Here is a 22,068-nt window from a genome sequence, read left to right as displayed (position 1 = left end):
GCTAGTGCACTATAGTAATGAATCATATATTACTTTAATGTCAAATTCTCGATTAAAGTAGAATACATAATTCAATTTTCTATTGGAGGAAAAGTTGGACAAAAGCCAGTGATTCTTAAATGTCTCTAAGCCGTTTAGAAAAGTTAATCTGTTCTTCTGTTAAGAAGTTTAGAAATAGTGTCAGGACTGGCTGTTGTACCCACCACCAATTTCTTAACAGTGATTAAATAGAGAGAAAAAAGACAAAGTATCATCCTACCCAGTGCTTATTTTGCATGTCTAGAGCACAGCGCAAAATGTTGGCACTGTTTGACCTGGAAAGATAGGTAAATTGATAAAATTTTTTCAACAAGGTTAACTTAGGGTTTTCTTTCTTTTTTTTTTTTTTTTAACTTTTCACATATTTAGTTTTTAATCCTTCAAAAATATTTTAAACACTATCAGCGTGAACAGAATAAAGTCCTTCATATCACCTATTTGTTTTTCAGGAAGACTTACAGACATTACTTTTTCCAACCCTGGAGTGAGGAGGAAGGAGACTCTGATGAACTTATCTTTCTGCTCTAAGTGGCACTGAAAATAACCCTGACATGGTCTCTAAAGCAGCGGTGACAGGTCAGAGGCGATGAGGCGAAGATGGAGCAGGATGTCTTAGGCAAGGTACAAGTCTTTACACGTGTGTGTGTGTTGTGTAGGAAAGAAAAACGGTTTTATTCTTAAAGATGTCACTACGGTGGTTTTTTATTAACTTGCAAAATCTCTTGAAGGTTGGCGAAAAACAGGTTACCTTTCAGCATCTCAATTATCCCAAGCTACCCCGTGTATCACCCCTCGCCCCCCCCACCACACCCCCCGCAAAGAGGAGTGCTGGGTTGAGATGCTACAAGTGAACTAAAAGAGCCAACAGAGTGGCATAGGTAGAAAAAGCAAACCCCAAACAAAAAGGCTGGGATTCTGAGCGCAGACCATCACGGGCCTGTGTGCACCCACCAAACAACTGGGTTAACCCTTTGGGCGCTGCAGCGGGGATCCCCGGAGTCTACGGGCCGACCTGCAGGAACAGAGATGGGGCGCCCCGAGCCTGTGCGGGGTATGGGCTATCGTTCCACAAGGAGGGACCGAGCTGGGTGGCACTTCTGTCGTCCGGCGCGTGAGTCACGGCCCTAGACAGGCACTGAGACCAGTAGTGAGTGGAGCAGAGACGCGGCGAGGAAGCCGCTCTAATGTCCGCGGACGCGGGGGTCAACGTTAACCTGTCTTCTCATGGAGGGCTCACCCTAGCCCGCCCGCCCGCCCGCCCGCCTGGCTCTCGAGCTCGGAGGGGCGCAGGCCCTGGGGTGGCCCCAAGGTGAAAGGTGACCAAGTCTGCCTGCGGCAGTCATCGCTTTCCAGCCTCCACAGTCGCGGGAGCCGCCCGGAGCCGCGCTGAAACAGCGGCTGTGACTGACGGAGTCACCGCCCCCCGCGCCCAAGCCACCCCCTCCTCCCCCCCGCCCCCCCTGCCCCGATACGTCATGGAAACACGGACGTCAGAGCCTCTCAGCCAATCGCCGACAGCGACTGGAGGAAAGGGGCGAGCAAGAGGGGGCGGGGGCAGCGGCCGGTCCGGGCGCTCAGCGGAGGAAGAGAGGGAGAGGCGCGCGGAGGCGCGAGTCCCCCGCCCCTCACTCCGGCCACCCTTTCCCCGCCGCGCGGCAAGTTCTAATCGCCGGGCGCGTGCTCGTCAGCCGGGAACGCGCTCGCCGGGTCCTCCCCTTAAACGCCCTCTCCGCGACGCTCGACTCCCAGTCTCCGTCCGAGTCGCGCTTCCTCCCGCGCGCGCGCGCGCGCCTGCCCGCCCCCAGGCTCCCCGCGGGCCGCGTCACGTGACCGCGCCTAGCCAAGGCGGCAGCGGCGGCGGCTCGAGCTTCGGCGGCGGCGGCGGCGGCGGCAGTGGCAGCGGCAGCGGCAGCAGCTGCGCCGCCAGCGTGGAGCGGGAGGCAAGAGGGTGTGGAGAGAAGGGAGCGCCAGACCGGAACGGGTGAGCGTCCTCTTCCCCTTGCCTCCCCCGGCAATCCTGCGGGCCACCCGGTGCAGACGGGGCCCCTGCCCGAAGCTTCGCGCAGCCCCCTTCGCGCTCGGTGGTCGGCTCTCCGGGGGCTGCGGGTCCCGCCCGGAGCGGGTCGGGCTGCGTTGTTCACCGAGGGGGCTGCACCCCCGCCCGCCGCTGCCTTTGCGGACGGCGGCGTGAGGCCGGCGGAGCTGCCCGTGCCGAGCGCGGCGCGCCCTGTGTGCGGCTCTGCGGAGCCCGGGAGGCGGGTCCTGCGGGGACGCGGGCGGCCACTCGGCGGCTGCCGGGCTCTGGGCGGGGGCCGGCCCGGGCGCCGCCTCCTCCTCCGCCGCTGCCGCCTCCTCGCAGTGCAGCGTGAGTAGGGAGCCCAGGCTGGTGGACGCCGAGCCTCTCGGCTGCGCGGTCACCTCATCCTCGAGGTGCAGCCGAGCCTCCGCGTGGCGCCCCGAGTCCTCCGAGCCTTCAGCGGACGGAGCCGAGAACCGAGCCCTCGATCTCCGCGCTTCCCGCAGCTCTCGCCGCTCTCTCCCTCGACCCTCCTGCAGCCTCCCCTTTCTTTCCCCTTCGGAAAATGGTTCCTGCTGCCGGGCGAGGTGAGTCGCGGCCGCCGCCCGCCAGCGGCGGGGGCGGCTGGGCAGGTCACCTGCGGGGGAGGCCGGGCGGAACGCGGAGGTCCGGGCGTCGCTGCGGGGATCCTGACAGCTGGGTGCTCCGCGGATAGCGCCGATTCGAGAGAAGTTGGCGGGGGCGGACCGCGGGGCCCGTCGCAGGTGGTCTCCCGCCGCGCCCGCCCCGGCAAATCGTAAAGGTGAGCCGGTTCCTCGGCGTGCGCCTCAGCGCCGTGTCCGACCGGGAGTCCCCGCCTAGGGCTCGAGGGAAGGGGCTCGGTGGGACTTCGCGTCTACATCCGCAGCTTTTTATGGCTTCCCCGAGCCTCCTCGGCCGCGCCGTAGCCCATCCTGCGGCCGGCCGCCCCCGCCCCGGCGCCTGGTGACCTTGAGGGCAGCGGTGCCCGGCACTCTTTCCCCGCGCCCCGGGAGGGTCACCCCTCTAATCCCTGGCGTCGGCCCCATTGGCGCTCCGCGGGCGGAGAGCGGACCCCCGACTAGGGCTAGCTGATTGATGTGTGTCACACCGGACGATGATTCCCCGGGAGTTGGAGAACCGCCTCGCCTTTCTCCCGGCGTCTCCAGTCTGGCCCCCCGGGATATTCATGGTTGCTTCCGTCCGATTCGCGTTCTTAGACTTAGTTTAAAAGAAAAAAAAAAAAAAAATGTTGCGTCCTCCACTCTTTTTTTGGAAGGGTCAGTAGGAACCGCATTCGCGGGGGTGGGGGGTGGGAGGTGGTGTGCTCCCTTGATTCCATCCTGTAGGAGAATCCTCTGGCTTAGGCTGGTTAGCGACCCCTGGTTCTGCGCCGCGGTCCCTGGCCAGGTTGGTGTCTGTGCGCATTTCATTCACCAGTTTTCTGGCACCTGGCAGACGCCAGGAGTGCGTCTCGGGACTGGCAACGCCGGGAGTGCCCGAATCCAGTGCGGTGCAGCGGTGCCGGGGCGGGCCAGAGGTGCCAGGGGGGTCTTTGAACCAGCGGAAGCCTTGATCCTCCTCTGCAGGCATAATTGTGCCCTTCCTGGGGTGGGAGCGCAGCAGACAGCCACCTCGGGCCGCTGTGCACGCTACTTTTCTGGGTTTATTAATAATCTAATGGCCCCAGTTGGTATCGATTGCTGTTCATGATAAATTAGTTCTATGGATTTTTCTTCCTCGGAGTGTAGGTATATGCATCTGTTTGGACTGTCTGCCTTTCAACATGGAAGGCATTGTTGTGTTTAACCTCCCCCACCTGAGGACAGTCTTATTTTAAAATAAAGCTCTTGTTCAGCGTGGGTGTGTTTTATAATAAGAAGTACTTGTGAGGCTCTGCTTTGTATGAGGCTCTCGTCGGGCAGAGGGTGTGTAACCCTCTGGATAGTGGCCCACGTGAGTGAATGAAGGGCCTTCACCGCTCGCCCTGCAGCCAGCCTTCTTCCCGACTCCCTGCCCTTGTGTGTGGCAGAGGCGGATTGAGGGGAATTAAAGGGATTGGAGGAGAATCTGCTTTTTATACTTGAGCGTTTCATTTGGTCCCCCTGCTCTTCCCCTCCTCCCCCCCCCCCTTTTCTTTTTTTGTCCTGGTGAGTTTAGATTTGAAGTAAATAGAAACATGTTCCTTAAAGGGAGCCTTTGAGAACTGGTATATGAAATGGGCTTATTTAGCCATGATTTCAGGGGGACGTTTTAGTTTCTACCTTGCTTTGCATGAGACAGTTAAATTGCTGTAATTAAGGGTGGATCTCTGTCCTGATTTTGGCTTGGGTGTAACTGCAAAGATCTTTGAAAAGTAACAGTTATTTCCTACCATACAGTCTGCAAAAGTGAGTCACAATCGGGTGAGTTGAGGACAGAGCGCCACCTTTAATTTTAAGATTTCGGCATATTCGTTTATTAAAATAGTGAATATTCAGATTACGCCTTCTTGATTTTTGTTGGAGTTGTTGTCATTACTGGCATCCCCATTTAGATGTGTAAGATGAAACTGTCTTCATTTTTCTGTATTTTGTAATTCCTCACTCCGTTAAGAAGGTTTCTGCAATTGTATGGGAAATCATGGTTTTTTTCATTGAAGCTTGGGATTTAATGTAGACCTCTGAGATGAGATGAGAAACTAGATTTGATTTGTGCTTATAAAATAACTGGGACAATAATAGTTTGGATCTGTTTAGGAAAAGAAGGAAAGTAACAGCTTCATTGTAAATAGATATTTAAAACTAGGTGTTGCCACAAATAAGAGTACTCACTAGCATGACAGTGGTTTTATAAATTTTTTTTAGCATCTGTGCTATTAACAAATTGTATAGCAAATATGCAAAATTGAATAAGGTGTAGTAATTCTTTTTTTGTTTTTCATCTTCCAACAGCTTGCCTTTTATGGTTTGCGAGTTTTCCAATTACTTGTTTTTAGATAATGCAAACAAGGACTTCAGCAGGCCTACTTAATACTCAGAGTTATTGAAGACTTTATTGGAAAAAGTGGTTTCTGTGTGTGCCTTTTCTCAAATGTATCTCTTATAAAAATAAATGGAGTTTGTAATGCTTAGGAAACAAATTCTGTAGTGACAGCTGAATGGATGGGCTTTCCTTCCCAACCACTTGCTCCTTCCTGTCCCCCTCCCTCGCAAATCAAAAACTTAAGGTACACTGTCTCTTCAGACACGGATACTTTCTGATGATTGTGACTGCAGATGTAACAGAAAAAAAGATTTAGCTTTCAAGTAGTGAATGAATAAATGTGTGAATATTACTAAATATAGTTTTAATCACAAGACACAAGGTTGTCAGCATTCTTATCTGCATTTACTTTTTAATTCAACACTTGCAGTTTCTTCATAGACTACTGTAAAGGGTATGCTACTGAGCTACAGATAGTTTTATTAAGGTAGAAAAATCTGCTTGAGGTGAAAAGTAGTTTATGCTTGTAAGGCTGTGGAATATGGCCCCAGGTTAAAGGACATCATTTGAGCAATTAGGTTGATGTATGTAGAGTAATTATAGAGTGTTACGCATATCTTGATAGAATCCTGATTTGGGGGTTAAAATATACCGATTTCTTTTGTCTGACAGATATGTTAACTTCATTTTGGGTACAGCGTTCCCTTGCCATGTGAGTTGAGTTGTATTGGTTCATAGGTTTTAAGAGGAATGTCCAGTTACAATTATTGGTGGTCTTTTGCAATACTAACCAAAAAGTATGTGAGACTCCTTTTTTCTTTATGTTTTTACACATACATGCAGTTGAAACTGGTCATTTCCACTGTTTAATTATGAAATTTTATAATGAATGAGCAAAAAGTTAAAGGAATAAGATCAGGATGCAGAAACTTAAGAATTAAGTTTTTGCAGCTTAGGTAAGAGTATTTACTTGCCCTGTTGTGAGGAATATTTTCTAATAGGTGTCATGATATGTAGAAGGGTACTGTGAGAGTAGCTTATTTTGAAATATATAGACTCTGAGGTAACATGTAAGGAAAATGATACAATAGATACGGAAATAATTTTCAAAGAAAAACTTAAAGATTTTTTAGTTTTTATAAATATTTTATGCACACACATACACAGTTGTATTGTTAAAATTTTTTATTATGGAAATTGTCCAGAATGTGAAAGTAGAATAATATAATTACTGTTCAGTTTTGACAGTTACCAATTCATGGCACATCTAATTTCATTTCTATTTTTAAACAAGAAATATAAGTGGGGACATAAGACAGATGACTGAATTAAATTCTTACATTTTTTATTTATAATTTCTAGGATATATACATAATGTACAGCATCTAATTGAATCTAAAAGGTCAGTTTTTATGTTCCTTGTTTCTGTAATAGTCTTTTATAGCAGGCACCTAAAGATAGTGTCTCTTAAATTTCACTCTTAATGATAATGCCTTTGAGTTATAAAATGCTTTACAGTATTTTGGAATGTATTACATACTATTTCATCTGATTCTCACAGTCAGTAATTCTGTGAAATGAGCAAAGTAGACAGCTCTACTTTCCTTGTGTTTTAGATAGGTAAAATGATTTCTCTAGGCCCTAAGGTCATATAATATAGTCAGCAGCTGGATTAACTAGAACTGGACTCTGGGTGGCTTCTAGTTTTTGCTTCATTGCTCTTTCCATTATAAATGTTTATGTAAGTTTGTGAAAGTTATATAAGTTAATGAAAATCAGTTTCAGACCAGAGTAAATTTAATAGTGGAATATAAACAGATTTGTTTGGGTTTAACTTTATAAATTTAATCTTTGCTTGTATTTGGTATAATGTAAGTAAGCAGTTCATACCCTGATTTGCTTAACAGCTGAGTAAATGAATTTGACCGTGTGTGAAATATTGTATTTTTAATGTTGTGGATTGGATTATTTTTAAGTTAGGAATTTTGTTCTCAAAGACCTGTTAGTCCTTGAAATGATCAGGGATGTCTTAAATCATAAGTTAAAACTAAAGCGGCCTATACTGAAAATTTCTTTCAATTACTACTGTAAGCTTTTTCATGCATTTTTTTTTTTTCTGCCACTGCATGTTTTTTACCTAAAGCTTTTTGAAATATTAACTTGGTACATAACGAAGCTTAGTTTTAAAAGGTCCCAAATGAAGAGATTTTCATTCTCGAAATCCAAGACCTTGTTGGAAATCTCACGAGAAAGGTGGTGGTTCTCTAAAATGTGTGCAGGAGGACCACCTGGGAGAGTTATTGAAAGTGCAGATTCCCTGGCATTGCCCCTGCAGATCTGATTCAGCAGATCTCAGTGGGGCCCAGTAGTCAGCATTTTGAGAAACACTGACGTTGAATTTACATCTAGGTTAAAATTATATTGTGTGGTAGAGATGCCTTTATAAATTAGAAGAGTGTTATTGATTTATTTGACTTTGAACATCGGGCTTTCAAGTAGTTTTGACTATTGTAGCCAAGTTTGATTTGTGGGCTTGGTGGGTTTTGTGATAATTGTAAAACCGGTAAGTTGAAAATATTTGTGATACCTGTGTGCACTGTCTTCTTGCAGAAGATCCATCTACAGTTATTAAGTTACTTATTAAGCACTGTGAAAGTCCTAAGTGGAGAATGTTCTTCTCTTTGTTTTCATGCCCCAGTATCTGCCATTTCCAAATGAGTTGAAAATGGGGGCCTATTTATGTAAAAATATTGAATGCTGTGTCAGTACAGTACTGTGTATTTATGCTTTAGTCTATCTCTGATTTTATGTTGAAAGGAACATTTATATCAAATGTTCCTTCAAACTAAAAGGACATAAATTGGTGGATAAGTAGTGGTCCTTATTAATTTCAGTTAACAGGTAGCCATTCCTTCAGAAACAGTGTTAGACCTTTATGATCTTTCAAGAATATTAATGACATAAGACTAAATAACAATTTATCATTCTGTTCATGAAAACAAAAGTTACTGCTGTTTTACTTAAATGTTACATAACAATCTATGTAAAAAAAAAAAAAAAAACAATCTATGTAGTTCACTGATCTGACTTTTAAATTAATTTTGTCTAATACTATATATCCCATATGGATTATTATTGAAGTCCAGATTTAAAATGCAATTACTTTTGCTTCATTTATGACACTATAGTAAATAGCCTGTATCTGTTTCTAAAATATATTTTATATTGAACTTAATTTCAAAGCAGGTCTATCTCAAGACTGTGCTGAACATTTTTTTTGTTCATTTGTTCCAAAAACTTAGGCTTATTGGCTATGCTTTAGAATATATTTAGGAATCATGGGCTATAATTTACTAATGATTGTGGAAATTTAAACTAATAAAGGTTTCTGGCAGGGAGATCCAGATAAATTGTAGGTAACACTTTTAAGGCTATTTCTTTTATTCTTTTAAAGCTATTTTTATTAAAAATTTCCTAGGACTGTGTTAATTATTCTAAACATTAGTATGCAGTTACCTCTTTGGTAAGAATATTATTTAGTATTTCTGAGTTGGGTAACTTTCAACAATATGGCATCTCAATATCTGGGATACCTGCTTTATATTAATGTTTTTGTCACTTGGGCCTTTGAAGGAAAAAATGATGGTTTTGAATGGACCAGTGCTTGCTTACATTGTGAAATCTGAGATTATACTAACTGTAAACTGGTATGACTACTGTAAAGATCTGACAAATATAGGACTAAAAGTTGTATGCTCTGAAAAGTAGATCTTAAAAAGGATTTGACTGTTCAAAAGATGCTTTTTAAATAACTTGATTATTAGCAATGTAGATTGATTGTCCATTGTGTTAACTCAGTGAGTTAGTTTGCTCCCAGAATGATCTTAAGCAGTCTTTTACTCTCAGAATTCTTAGATCTGCTGCTTTATGCTGCTTTAACTACCTTTGATACTTGTGCCAGAAATTTTTGTTTCCTTTTGTTTTTTAAATAGTTTGCCTGCTGCCATTTCTTGACTAAAACTGTCAGTGGTTTCTCATTTTTCTCTTTATCAAGATGGAACTTGGCTCTGAAGGCCTTTTATAAAGTAGCTCGGAATTTTCTACAATGGGTTTTAGGACACTGATTCTAAGAAATATTAATAGGACGGGGTAACGGAGGGAGAGGGGCAAAACTGAAATTTGAGTTAGGCTGGTTGATGCAGTTTCCCGTTTGGGACTTCTCCCATACTGTGATACGGTAATGTGGACTGAACCTGTCTAAATGTGTTTGGTATTTGGCTCCCTCATCCCTTTTAGTGAAGCCTCCACCTGTTACTTTTCTGAGCTACTTCACCAGGATCACCACTTCGCACAGCTCTGGGGATGCTGTTCGGGTGTGAATCATGTTTCCGGAGTTGCAAGCACCGCTTCAGTCCTGTCCTGCTGCCTGCTGCGGGCCAGTCACGTCTGGCAGTATCTCTATATATTCTGACTGCATGTACTCTGTCCCTCCTTTTGCCGTGGCTTCATCCTGTTTTTCCTCTCCCTGATAGGACCCTTGATCTTACCTATCTAAATGTTCCCATCCTTTAAAACTCAAGCATTCGTTGACCTTTCCCAGTCATCGCTCAGTAATTTTCATGTGTGAATTTCACTACATTGGTAGGTCTGATTCATATATTTTCCATATTGTATATCCTTTTTGTCTTGGGGATAATATGGGACTTCAGATAAGAACATGAGTTCTTGAGGATATATAGAGTTTTATCCCACACACATTCAATCAGTATTTTTTGTGTGTGTATATATTGATTAGAACTTAGACATCGTGTAGCTGACGTAAGATAAAGTAGATAAGATGGAGGCATTTTTCTTGGGGAATTTCTAAAGACTTTTTTACCTTTGAAATTTTAACATTGCTCAGGTGAATTCATAGGACAACTTGTTTTACTTCTTGAGAGTGGCTACATTTCGTAGAATGTTGCTAGGACAGTAGAATTTAGCTTCTATGTAGGAAGTCTTTCCCCTTTCTTAGCTAAAATTTGTCCTAAAACGACCAGTTTCACTTTTCTTTTAACTTGTGACTTCTTTTCCTTTCATCAGCATTGATGTTCTTAAGATGTTTTTGCATCTGCTATCCATTAGCATATTGTGTGATGCAAAATGCCATAATTCAAAGCATATATTATGGTCTAAAGTTTAAAATATGATACCCATGTAATTACTCTTTATTGATAGGAATACCCTTGGAGCCAAGTTTTTAAATGTCAGTTTATCACAGGTTCTTATCTTTGGAGAGTTCTTTTACTTGAAGGGAGAGTGAACTTTTGGCCCATGACCTGGTGCAGTATCACTGTGGCATCAGGAGGATGTGTAGATACTTGTTTTCTGTTAAGTGTTGGAGTACAGCAGTGTGACTTTTCTTCTAAGTACCTTCCTTAGGTCAAGGCAGGAAAGCCTGTCCTTGACTTTGTCATTTCTGTTGAATGGTCATGTAGTACATGGAGTCATAATTTCAAATATCTAAGCAATTAACAGTTGAGGTAGTTTTGGTGTGTAAGCTGTTGTAGTTTTAAATGCTTAAAAAAGTTGCTCTTCATAGATATTCACTTTTTCCAAAAAAGTATTGTAGAAGGAATTAATTGTTAATCATACAGAGGTGTAGACGGTTTTAGTAGTGAATAAAATTAAAGTTCTGTGAAGGCAAGTCATCAGTGGAATCTGCAGAAGTGAAATAAGTGATCCTTAGAGCAGGATCTTTTCCTCCTGGGACGGACATGGATGGCATTGCCATGGACTCCATGCTGCTTTGCTTATAGTTATGCAGAAGTCTGTGCGAAATGTTCAGTTCCTCTGCTGTAATACTGTCCTTTTTTCTTCTACTTTAACCCCAAATCAAGTGAGTAATGCCTTAGGTAAAGTTTGTGAATCACAAACTTGAGGAACTTTACTTTGCACATTCCAGATAATTAGTACTATAGTGGAGAACTGCTCAGTTCAAGGGCAGATATAGGGGGCTGAGAACAAGGAAAATCAGTCAGTGAAATGGGGAAGAGATGCTGGCAAAGTCTAGGAAAAGGAGCTCCTCCAATCTCAGACCCTCTGAATGTCAGGTATGAGAAAAACAAACGTCAGTCAGTCAACCAGCCCTTTTTTGCATGAAGAGTGGATTTAGAGTAAAGTTTAAATTCACCTGCCCTTAAGCTTAAACTGCACTATAATCTTCTACAACTAACCTTCTACAACTAACCTAACACCCCAGAAAGATGTCCTTTTCATTGTAGGAGACTGGAATGCAAAAGTAGGAAGTCAAGAGATACCTGGAGTAACAGGCAGATTTGGCTTTGGAGAACAGAATGAAGCAGGACAAAGGCTTATAGAGTTTTGCCAAGAGAACCCACTGGTCATAGCAAACACCCTGTTCCAACAACACAAGAGAAGACTCTACACATGGATATCACCAGATGGTCAATACTGAAATCAGATTGATTATATTCCTTGCAGCCAAAGACTATACAGTCAACAAAAACAAGACCGGGAGCTGACTGTGGCTCAGATCATGAACTCCTTATTGACCAATTCAGACTTAAATTGAAGAAAGTAGGGAAAATCACTAGACCATTCAGGTATGACCTAAATCAAATCCCTTACGATTATATGATGGAAATGACAAATAGATTCAAGGGATTAGATCTGATAGAGGGCCTGAAGAACTATGGACAGAAGTTTGTGACGTTGTACAGGAGGCAGTGATCAAGACAATCCCCAAGAAAAAGAAATGCAAAAAGGCAAAATGGTTGTCTGAGGAGGTCTTAAAAATAGCTGTGAAAAGAAGAGAAGCAAAAGGCAAAGGAGAAAAGGAAAGATATACCCATTTGAATGCGGAGTTCCAAAGAATAGCAAGGAGAGATTAAAGCCTTCCTCAGTGATCAATGCAAAGAAATAGAGGAAAACAATGCAATGGGAAAGACTAGAAATCTCTTCAAGATTATTAGAGATACCATGGGAAATTTTCATGTAATAATGGAGACAATAAAGGACAGAAATAGTGTGGACCTAACAGAAGCAGAAGATATTAAGAAGAGATGGCAGGAATACACAGAAGAACTATACAGAAAAGATCTTCACGACCCAGATAATCACCATGATGTGATCAGACATCCTGGAATGCGAAGTCCAGTGGGCCTTAGGAAGCATCACTATGAACAAAGCTAGTGGAGGTGATGGAATTCCAGTTGAGCTATTTCAAATCCAAAAAGATGATGCTGTGAAAGTGCTGCACTCAATATGTCAGCAAATTTGGAAAACTCAGCAGTGGCCACAGGAATAGAAAAGGTCAGTTTTCATTCCAGTCCCAAAAAAAGGCAATGCCAAAGAATGTTCAGATTACCGCACAGTTGCACTCATTTTACATGGTAGCAAAGTAATGCTCAAAATTCTCCAAGCCAGGCTTCAACAGTTCCTGAACCGTTAACTTCCAGATGTTCAAGCTGGATTTAGAAAAGGCAGAGGAACCAGAGATCAAATGGCTGGTATCCACTGGATCATCAAAAAAGCAAGGGAGTTTCAGAAAAACATCTGCTTTATTGACTCTGCCAAAGCCTTTGGCTGTGTGGATAATTACAAACTGTAGAAAATTCCTAAAGAGATGGGAACACCTGACCTGCCTCTTGAGAAATCTGTATGCAGGTCAAGAAGCAACAGTTAGAACTGGACATGGAACAACAGACTGGTTCCAAATAGGAAAAGGAGTACATCAAGTCTGTATATTGTTACCCCGCTTATTTAACTTATATGCAGAGTACATCATGAGAAATGCTGCACTGGATGAAGCCCAAGCTGGAATCAAGATTGCTGGGACAAATATCAATAACTTCAGATATGCAGATGACACTACCCTTATGGCAGAAAGCAAAGAAGAACTAGAGAGCCTCTTGATGAAAGTGAAAGAGGAGAGTGAAAAAGTTGGCTTAAAGCTCAACATTCAGAAAACTAAGATCATGGCATCTGGTCCCATCACTTCATGGCAAATAAATGGGGAAACGGTGGAAATAGTGGCAGACTTCATTTTGGGGGGCTCCAAAATCACTGCAGATGGTGACTGCAGCCATGAAATTAAAGGACACTTGCTCCTTGAAAGAAAAGTTACAACCAACCTAGACAGCATATTAAAAAGCAGAGATGTTACTTTGCTGACAAAGGTCTGTCTAGTCAAAGCTGTGGTTTTTCCAGTAGTCATGTACGGATGTGAGAGTTGGACTATAAAGAAAGCTGAGCGCTGAAGAATTGATGGTTTTGAACTGTGGTGCTGGAGAAGACGCTTGAGAGTCCATTGGACTGCAAGGAGATCCAACCAGTCCATCCTAAAGGAAATCATCCTAAAGGAAATTGGAAGGACTGATGTTGAAACTGAAACTCCAATACTTTGACCACCTGATGGGAAGAGCTGACTCATTTGAAAAGGCCCTGATGGCTGGGAAAGATCGGAGGCGGGAGGATAAGGGGAGGACAGAGGATGAGATGGTTGGATGGCATCACTGACTCTCAATGGGCATGAGTTTGAGTAAACTCAGGGAGTTGGTGATGGACAGGGAGGCCTGGCATGCTGTAGTCCATGGGGTCTCAAAGATTTGGACATGACTGAGCAACTGAACTGAACTGATACATATTGAACATTGGAACTCACCTGATTTTCTTTTGCCTCTGGACTCTCTTGCTACATCATTCCTTTTGCCAGGAATGCCTACCTTTCTCAGAGCATGTATATCTTTATTTTTTTTTAATTGAATTATAGTTGTTTTACAGTGTCGTGTTAGTTTCAGGTGTAAAGCGCAGTGATTCAGATATCTATGTTATCTATATATGTATCTATAGTGATACATAGATATGACTGAATTTCAGATTCTTTCCCCCTTATAGGTTGTTACAAAATAGTATACTTCCCAGTGATCTATACTTACAAAATAGTGAGTGTAGATCCTCCAGAGGATCTTCCCAACCCAGGGATCAAACCCAGGTCTCCCACATTGCATGCAGATTATTTATCAGGTAGGCCACCAGGGAAAGCCAAGAATACTGGAGTGGGTAGCCCATCCTTTTTCCAACAGATTTTTCTGACCCAGGAATTTAACTGGGGTCTCCTGCATTGCAGGTGGATTCTTTACCAGCTGAGTTACCAAGGAATCCGGATATATGTGTGTGTGTGTGTATATGTATAGATATGTGTGTGTACGTATATGTAGTGATATATAGTTATGACTGAATTTCAGATTCTTTGCCCTTATAGGTTGTCACAAAATAGTATAGTTTTCTGTGCTATATAGTAGGTCCTTGAGCCTATGTATCTTCATGGTATTCCTATGTGTGACCAGACCTAAAACTTCTGATTTTGGTTTTTAATTCTGTGATGTTGTTCATAAGATCTCTCCACATTTGAAGTTGAGTTTCATCGTTGCCACTAAAAAGCCAAGTGACCATGGGTTCATCACTTGGTTTATTTGTTACCTCCCACAAAAGTACAAAATGCAAAATCAGAGTTCTGTTAATTGTCTTTCCTGAAACTGTTGGCTTTTAAAACAATATGTATGTCTGCACTCGGAGGTCTTCTCCTTCTGCCTTATTTCCGAGTTTGCCACCTAATTTTGCCTTTAACTCATCATTTGATGTTTCATCGGTGATACACTGTTTCATTCATGGGGACAGTTTAGCTTTTCAATAAGTATATTTATCTGAGACTTCCAGTTACAGAAGTGACTTGTCGCTGGCATTTAACCCTCTCCCTGCCAAAGTGCCCTGAAGTGAGAGTGAGTGTGCGTTTTCAGTATTTGTGAAGATGCTCAGCCCCCTTGCCTCACTTTGCTTTCAAGATGCTGACCAGAGTTGAAGTGTCTTCTCTAAGGACTCTGATACGCTCAAGAGAAAGGACCGAAAGAGTCCTAAACCAACTCTGTGTTTGCGGGAGGGGCTATCCAAAGAGCCTGTCCCCTGCAGACCGCGCTATGGTAGTGTCCCTGGTCAGAACCCCACATGGAGTCAGGAACTCCTATTTAACTTATTTGTGTCCTATTGTTTTCCCTCATAATTAAAAAAAAAAAATTGTTACAGCCTTTTTGAGGCATAATTGATATACAGTCCAGTGCATATATTTAAAATGAAAAACTTGAGTTTTGTTGTATGTGTATTGCAGTGAAACTCCTTCCACAGTCTCATTCATGAACACAGCCATTCCCCTAAACATTTCCTTGTACCTTTTTGTAATCAGCTTCCCTCCCTCTTCCTCTCCCACCACCTTCTTTCTAAAAGCAACCACTAATCTGCTTTCTGTCATTCTAGATTAATTTGAACTTTCTAAGGTTTATGTACATGGAATCACAAGGTATGTGCTCCTGGTCTGGCTCTCATTCAGCATAATTACTGGAAATTCATCCATGCTGCATATATGAATAGTTCAACTCTTATTGCTGCTGATACTGTTTATGGTAAAACAAGAATTTTACCGTGTTTTAAAATCCCACCCCCTTCATTGATTGCATGTGTAAACGGCAGTTTGTTTATCCACTTACCCATTGATGGACCTTTTGGGTTCCAGTAACTTATGGTGTCTGTTCAGATCTTCAGTCTGCTTTTTCATTAGATTGTGTTATTATTGAGTTGTCATTTCTTTGTATACTCTTAAATAAAAGTACTTTGGGAAGCATGTGTACTTGTGCTAGGGGTGGGGGCAGGAATGATGTTAAAAGATGTCTGTATCTTATCGATACAAATATATATCACCTCAAACTGGAAAAGCAAATGGGAGCACTTCCAAGTATTTTTTGTAGAAATGGAAGTAGACACTTAAACAAAAGTCACCTGTTCCTTGTTGCTTCTGAATGGAGAATGGGATAAGGGGGCTGATATTTTTAAAAAGCCTTGTAGACCTGTTTCACACAAACTTTATGCATGTATAAGTTTGTTGAAACTAAAAAGGAAAACATGAGTGGAATGTTTGTGTGTGTGGATAAGACAGGTATGTCCCCTGTTGTTCAGTTCTTGAGTCTGCATGCGTGTGTGTGCGCAAAGTCGCTTCAGTTGTGTCCAACTCGGCAACGCTATGGACTGTAACCCTGCAGGCTCCTCTGTCTGTAGGATTCTCCAGGCAAGAATATGGAGTGGGTTGCCATGCCCTCTCCTGCAGGGGATCTTCCTGACCCAGGGATTGAACTCAGGTCTCTTGCATTTCAGACGGGTTCTTTACCACTAGGTATGTCTCTTGTTTTTAAGTCTGCATGAAGTCTGGGGCAACTGAGATGCAGAATTCAGTACTACTTTGGATAAAAGAATTCCTTTTTACTAAAGCATATAAGTAAATATTACAGATTTGATTGAATACTTGTTTCGGGAACACAAGTCCACTTAAGTTCCTTGATTTCTCCCGCAAGTCCTCCTCTGCTTTCCAAGTTCACATTTCCCCTCCTTTATTACGTAGAACAGTTGGTTGCCTTCTTCGATTGAGTTTCCCCTGGGTTGTTGCTCAGCACCACCACTGCTCCACAGGCTCTCCACGCAGCTCATAAAAACATATGAAGACATTCCTTCCAAATAATATAGCCCTGTCCCAAATTAAGAGTTTAGTATGTGATTTCTCCATTTCTTCATCTGGATAAGTATATATTCTTAATGTTAAACTTTCATCCTTTGAAATGTTAATTTGTGAGAGACTTCTTTATTAACATGTTAAGGATACCATTCTGTGCATGTGTCTTAACAGTTTGCCATATTTTAAAATTCCAGCCCCTTCATTAATTTCCTATCTTCTCTTTGAAGAATTTGATATTTGACAGAATTCCTTCCTCCTGCTCTTTCTTTGAAGGAGAACTCTCAAAAGGGAGACAGCTGACATCCTTGAAAGATGCTGGAATTCAGAGGGGAAAAACAAAAAAGCCTATGGTTCTGTTGTCAAAGTGCCGTGAAAAATAGACCAGCTCTAAAACACACTAATTACTTGGATCGGATAAAGGGAATTTACAAATACTGGATAAAGTGAACACTGGTATAGCTCCTTTCTTTCTTTTTTTTTTTTTTTAGAGTTTATTTACTTATTTTGGCTCTGCTGGGTCTTTGTTGCTGCACGCAGGCCTTCTCTAGGTGCCTCTTTCTGGTTCTGGCGCATGGGCTTCTTGCAGTGGCTTCCCCTGCCGTGGAGCTCAGGCCGTGGGGCACGCGGGCTTCAGCAGCTCCAGCGCGCAGGCTCAGTGGTCGTGGCTCTCTGGCTTGGTATGGTGTGCAGCATGTGGGAACTTCCCAGCGCAGGGCTTGAACTCACGTCCCCTGTATTGGCAGGCGGATTTTTTTTTTTTTTTTTTTTTTTTTTACCACTGAGCCATCCGGGAAGTCCTGATGTAGCTGCTCTCTATCTGCCAGATGCTGTTCCAAGCAACTTGCAGATATTAACCTGTTTCAGTGAGTACACTCTGTGGAATTTGGGGTGAGATAGTCTCTGCCGAAAAAGATGAAAAGGCTTATTAATGGTTTTAAAAGAGAGTCCTGGAATACAGTGACTTACATAACTTTTCTACCAATTTAAAATGTAACAACACTATAATTTTGGGAAAATACATAAGAATTGAAACAAAATCACTGCCTTTGAGAAATAGCCAGCTTTAACATTTTGATTTATTTTTGAGCTTTAAAAAAATCTGTACACCTGTTAGCATGCTTGAGATAATGTAGGGGTCATTTTTTGATTTAAAAAAGTTTACATCATTTTCTCCTGTCCTCAATTTTTTTTTGACTAGCATCATTTTAGTGAAGTGATAATCCATCCCATGGCTAGTCCCTTGTTACTGGATGTTTGGGTTTTAAAATTTTTCTTCTATGTTAAATAATCCTCCAGCGAACATCTGGGTTTGTTTTTTTTTTTTTTTGTAGATTTTATCTTCATTTACGATTGCTTATTTTGTAATTATTAGGTTTAAGAGATTTCGGTAGTGTGTAATCATTTGATTAGCATTTTCTGCTAGCCTCATTGCTGAGAGACTGATTAAGTATTTGGGATTCTATGTCATTTTCCACTGTGTGTATAGTTTGTGCCATTCAAGTTCTAGGTCTTTCATTTATTTTCTTCAAATTCACATAGCCCTCTTAAAATGTCATAAATTATTTGTTGTTCTACATGTTTGACACCTCCATGAGATGTTCAGTTTGAGGGCACGGACTATTAATCTTTCTATCTCACCTGGCACAATGCCTTTTACCTGTGATGTTCTTAATGACTCTCGAATGAGTATCATATGTTTGGTCTTCTTAATCTTTCTCTCTTTCCCCTCTGGCACAGTGCCTTTTACCTGCAATGATCTTAATGACTCTTGAACAAGCATCTTGTGTTCGGTCTTAAGTGCACTGACATTAACTCCTGTGAAATGCTTGTTTTGTCTTTCTTTAGAAACTAATACGCTTGCTGTGAGAATTTATCAGAAGGCACTCGTCTTAGCTAACTAATATGACAGCTGAATCATACTACTGAAGATGAGAAATAGCTTGTCATAACTGTGCTATATAGGTTTAATTCTTTCTGAAATTGTTCACCCTCCCTGCTTTTTTTTTAGAGTAAGATAGACTTTACTAAGAGTAGAATATTAAGAAGCCCACAGAAATGGATGTTACCTTTATTATTATTTATTTCATAATGCTGATAAAATTTTCCTGGAATGCTCCTTACAGATTAATATATCTTTTTTTTTTTAACAGAGGAGAAAATCTTACAAAAGTTTGGCGTTAAGCTTTTAAGTGCATGTGTATGCTGAGTTAATCCACAAAAGTGGAGGTTCTGTGTTTGCATATGAAATAAAACTTTAATAAAGGTTTAGGAAGGTGTCTTGGTAGGTTCCTCTTGTGACTTCGTGGCTGATTTCTTTTTTTTTTTTTTTAATACTCAGTCTTTGAGTGGAAAACTTAAGATTTTGGATGAATAATTTCCTTCAAAAAATAGTTAACCTGATCACTGTGCTAGGCAGTAGCACCTGTGGCCTGCCGGAAAGAGGCGATCAGGCACAGCTTGCAGCCCGCCACACTTGGTGTGGCCAGCGCTCCTTGGTTTCTTTTTTAGGGCGGTGATTCATCAGGTGTCGTGTGCTTCCAGGAAACCAGCATTAAGTGTATGCACATGTCACTTTCCTAGTCTTTGATCTCTTCCTATAATGAATAGGAATATATTGTCTCCAACTATTCTAGAAGAGAGATATTTTGAAGTCAGCTGTCCAACCTTCATCTCAGTAGTTTTGCTTCCATCATTTCCTGTCCTTGAAACGCTTGATGGTGGTCTCTCTCCTGTTGCTATTACTCTTAAAGGATGTTTTTTAAGTTGCAGTGAGCTCTGCTTGTATTCTGCATTCAGCCAGCCTGTCAGTTCGCAGTTGCGTCATAATCTTGGACTTGCCCCTGTAGTCAGTCTCCTTTTTTGATGTGTGCCCATAGATTCAAATTGAATGTTTCTCCAAGCCCAGGCTGTGTTGGTGAAGGTCTTTTTGCCAAAAAAAAAAAAAAAAAAAAGAGAGAGAGAGAAAACTCCTCCTTTAAGGAGCTTCTTTGGCTCCGTCCCTCCAAAGTCTTCAATGCCTGGTAGCCCCAAAAGGCAGGTGCTGCAGGGAGTTGAAAGCAACAAATTTTGAGTGGTTTTGGGGATCTAGAGAGTTTATAGTTGAATTTAAAGCAGAGAGATTAGAGTCATCAGAAGTCACTACGTTGTAGCATTGTTGAGGACTTTAAAGATGACAGCTACAGAAGTGGGAGGTGACCAGAGGAAAAATAGGACAGATTATGTAGTTCATTGAATGTAACTTAGTAGATAGACATCATATATATTTGAATATTCAAAGCAGGCTTTTTTCCTCTTAAGTCCTGCCTCTTAATTACTTAGAAAAGTTAAAGGTGTAAAAGAGTTAAACTGTAATGACATACCTCTAATGTTGGAGTTGGTAAATAATGGTGGTCTTGTCGTGGAATGCTTTTTAGTAGACTAATTGCCATCTGAAATGCCTCTGAAGGGAGAGGATGAAAGAGGAAGGAGACTAGGAGAATGCGAAGTGTTGGATAGTTTCTCTGCTAGCCTGAAGGCTGTTGTTTATCTAACTTCCTGAACCATGTAAAACATGTAGAAAAGCAGGAAATTGACAGATAGGGCCTCTTAGAAGCCAGGAGTCCAGGCAGCAAATCTCTCAGTGCCTCATTCCACTTTAGGTATTTACTTTGTGTTTTTACTAGTATTTTAGATACATTTCTGTAGCATTTTGCTAACTGGCTTTCCACCACACTACAAATGAGAGCAGATTTAGAGAAACTGGGAAGGTTGTTCAGAAGAAGGCAGAAATAGTACCCTCAAAATTGAAAATGGACTTCTTGATAATTTGTGTTTTAATTTTGTCTTTAACGTAACTCTGAGAGCTAATGCATGAGAAGGAACCGCTGCCCTCTCTTAGTTTGATAATTTTGTGTTTTTTCTGAGAGGTGGCAAATTTTCCTTAAATTACTTTGCCTAAAAACAAAGAATCTGTATAAACTAGCTTTGGGTTTCGGTGTTGCTTCTTAATTATAAACTTCTAAAAAACATTTAAAGCGAAAACTGGGATTCAAATTCTCATCAACTCGACAAGGGTGTAATTTCCTTTTTTATGGGCTTTAAATGCTGGGAAGTGGAGAGAATGATTTCTGAAATATATTTAAACCAGAGAAATAAGGCATTTCTAAAATATCTTTTATTATCTTCTGTTTATCTGTCAAGTTCATACTCCTAGATAAGCAGAGTTCTTCAAGGGCTAGGTTTAAGTTGGTGGTTGTCTTTGTCTCCAGGACCTAGAATAATACCTAGCACATTGTAGGTTTTTGTTTTTTTTTTTTTTAAGTAATAATCTTCAGTGATTACCTGCTGGTTTAATTATGTTTGAATTTTTCAAATTGTCCAAGATAATTTTGTGGTATGGTATGTTGTTGAAAGATTTTTATGTAAAAATATTTGAAATAAACTTTTCTTTATAAGGAGAAGCTTCAGTTTATGGCACATAATCTCACAACCCAATTCTGCTGCATTTAAATAGTGCTTTTATCATGAAGAGTTTGAATATTATACTGGAAACAATCACAGACTTTGGACCATTGCTTTAGTTAAAGAAAATAGATTTGGCTTACTGGCTTTAATACTTGAGGTCATGAGGATAAAGAATCTGATTTTCTTTGATTGAAGAGGATTGATCGTGTCAGAAACTTGTTGCAACGGTATCATTTATTCTGCATGGCAGCCCTCCAGATACGAAGATGGGATGATGGTTCCTATCTCTGGAGCTAGAGAAATGAGTCAGCCCACCTGTCCAGATGCCCAGTGGCAGAGAAGACCTGTGAACCCAGCCCTCTAATTCCCCACTCTGTTCCTCTTTCTGTCCTACACTCTTGAGCCTCTGACACGTCACCAGAAGTTTAAAGTAATACCAAGGGTTGGATTTTTTTCCTTTTTCTCTTTTTGGAATTAAAATGTTTTTGGATGATTTTTGACATGCTTACCTGCTTCCCTAGGGTTTGACAAAAAAATGTACAGGAAGCTAGAGATTTGGAGTATTCTGATTAACTCTAAATATCGTCAATGAAAAGCTAAATTTAAATCTAGTTCTGCTTAAGTTGAAGGAAGTTTTTTTTTAACTTTTAAAAAAAGTTTAAAGTGACAACAAAGATTTGATATTATCTTGATCTTAAGAGGAAAATTTATCTTACCAGAGATATTAGGAAGTAGTAGTTGTTAATCAAATGTGGTATGTCTGACGATAAGTTAAGATCTTTAATAGAAAAACAACACTGGAGATGCAAGAAAGCATTCATGTCAAAATTAATGAGATAAATAATAAATGGTAAAGCAGATGTTTATTAATTTTAAAAACCATAATTCTGTTGAATTCCACAAGGTTGAAAAATTAATTTGGGTTTAGGATGTTGACATTCTGAATTGACTGAAGTGATTCTATGTTATGAAACTCTGCCTTTCATAGACATTTAGCTCTGATAAAAAACAGTTTTCTGTGATATGATTT

At 41.5% G+C, this 22,068-nt stretch overlaps 1 protein-coding gene across 2 annotated transcripts in view; it reads left to right on the top strand.

Moving 5' to 3' along the window:
* Positions 1 to 2,387: 2,387 nt before the first annotated feature.
* The window catches only part of ATP2B1 (ATPase plasma membrane Ca2+ transporting 1), a 121,156-nt gene continuing 101,475 nt past the window's right edge, over positions 2,388 to 22,068 (top strand). For both annotated transcript variants that reach the window (XM_061125634.1, XM_061125633.1), the window contains exon 1: positions 2,388 to 2,643. The gene's annotated coding sequence lies outside the window, so the exon portion shown is untranslated. The remainder of the gene's footprint in view (positions 2,644 to 22,068) is intronic.

This window comes from Dama dama, chromosome 3, assembly GCF_033118175.1.
Source record: "Dama dama isolate Ldn47 chromosome 3, ASM3311817v1, whole genome shotgun sequence".
Lineage (NCBI taxonomy): Eukaryota > Metazoa > Chordata > Mammalia > Artiodactyla > Cervidae > Dama > Dama dama.
Note: the sequence above shows the minus strand (reverse complement) of the source record. Positions and strands in the feature narration are given on the sequence as shown.